Source organism: Octopus bimaculoides, chromosome 27, assembly GCF_001194135.2.
Source record: "Octopus bimaculoides isolate UCB-OBI-ISO-001 chromosome 27, ASM119413v2, whole genome shotgun sequence".
Lineage (NCBI taxonomy): Eukaryota > Metazoa > Mollusca > Cephalopoda > Octopoda > Octopodidae > Octopus > Octopus bimaculoides.
The window spans coordinates 10084052-10086390 of NC_069007.1; positions in this window are offsets into that span (position 1 = coordinate 10084052).

Here is a 2339-nt window from a genome sequence, read left to right on the forward strand (position 1 = left end):
AGCATTATTTCCAGCATTTCCAGGAACTGAAGTTGTCTTAGATAATTATTTATTTTTTATAATTTTTGTTTGTGTTTTTTCTATCTTTCTCACATTCCAACAGCATCTGAAAATAAAGAATAAAAGACAATAAACTACTTCTTAACTATTCAACTAAGCTAAGTAGTTTTCTGTGCGACTATGCAGCTACAGGTTCAATTCTACCTTGGATAGATCAATATTTTATAAATGGAATTTGATACACAAAAACTGTATGGAAGCCTGGGTTCAGTCCCGCTGCATGGCACCTTGGGCAAGTGTCTTCTATTATAGCCTTGGGTCAACCAAAGCCTTGTGAGAGGTTTTGAAGATGGAAACTGAAAGAAGCTCATCATATATGTATGTGTATATATGTGTGTGTGTGTGTGTGTGTGTGTGTGTGTGTGTACTTGTCTTTGAGCTTGTCTTTCTCCCCCACCATAACTTGACAACCAGTGTTGGCTTGTTTACATCCTCACAATTCAGCAGTTCAGTATAAAGAAACTGAGAGAATAAGTACCAGACTTTAAAATAAGTGCTGGGGATCAAATTGCTCAACTAAACCCTTTAGAGTGGTGCCCCAGCATGACCACAGTTTAATGACTGAAACAAATATAAGAAGAAAAGAATATATATATGTGTGTGTATATATAATAATAACAATAATAATAATCCTTTCTACTCTTGGCACAAGGCCTGAAATTTTGGGGGAGGGGATAGTCGATTAGATCGACCCCAGTATATTTTATCAACCCTGAAAGGATGAAAGACAAAGTCTACCTCAGCAGAATTTGAACTCAGAACATAACAACAGACGAAATATCGCTAAGCATTTCACCCCATGTGCTAACGTTTCTGCCAGCTCACCACCTTAATAATAATAATAATAATAATAATAATTTCTATTATAAGGCTCAAGGCCTGAAATTTTGGAGGAGGGGGTTAGTCGATTACATTGACCCCAGTGTTCAACTGGTACTTATTTTATCAACCCTGGAAGGATGAAAGGCAAAGTTGACCTCAACAGAATTTGAACTCAGAACATAAGGATAGGTGAAATGCCACTATGCATTTTGCTAGGAATGCTAATGATTCTGCCAACTTGCCACCTTAATAATGATAATAATAATAATAATAATAATAATAATTTGAAATAGGAAAAATTTGGAGCATATGAACAGTAAAGGTTGTGCCTATAATAATTGGTATGTTGGGAGCAGTAAGCAAAGATATTGACAAATGGCTGAAGGAGATTGGAATAGAATGCCTGATAGAGCTCCTACAGAAAGTTTGTCTCTTAGAGACAGCAAGGATTATCAGGAGGGTTCTAAATACTTGAAAGACTGCTGAAAATTTGTGGATACCTAAGGTTACAGGTAGTAACTCGCTACCCATAAAAATCCTCCCACGAACAAGACCGAACCTGAGACAAACCAAAATAACAATATTGATGGTTTCATATTGGTGGCCCAAGATCAAAGTTTGTTTACCAGAAACTATGAGGCCAACATTCTTCAAAATGGTACTGACCCTAAATGCAGATTCTGCAACACATTTGACTAAACAATAGACCATCTCATTTCCAGATGTCCTGTGTTGACAATAAATGAATACAAAAGTCAGCACAATAGGGTAGGACAGTATTTACATTGGAAAACATTTAAACACTACAAAATCGGTATCCCTGCTTACTGGTATGAATATCGTCCTGAGCCAGTTATTGAAGGTAAAAATGTCACTATCATCTGGGATTTTGCAGTCAGCACTGACAGAATAATGTAGGCTAATTGACTAAACATAATTATTAAAGACAGGGAAGAAAATATTTGTAGACTAATAGATGTAAGTGTTCCTATACGTGTACTGAAGAGTGCATATTACTGCACTGATTACGAAATCATGATTTACTGTTAAGTCTGCTTTTAGGAGGCTCACTTCGAGAGTTGCATTCCCTCGCGTTTGGTAAAAATGTTATATATATATATATATAATTATATGTATTTATTTTATCCTAATAAATAATAATTCGGATAGAATAAATGGGTTAATAGAAACCAAGGTAGCAACGATCACAAAATAACTGTGGTGTAATTCCTGTTGGTGAAGCAGAAACTCCTTGATATTTTGGGTATTTGAGTATATATAAAAATTTAAGGAATGGAGTAAACGCATGTTATAACTGCATACTTTATTCCGACATATGTTTCGAAGAATTACAATTTATGCGATCCATAGGAATCGTTGATGTTAAAAATGTAAACTTTCCCTGAGGAGAAGTTTACATTTTTAACATCGATGGATCGCATAAATTGCAATTCTTC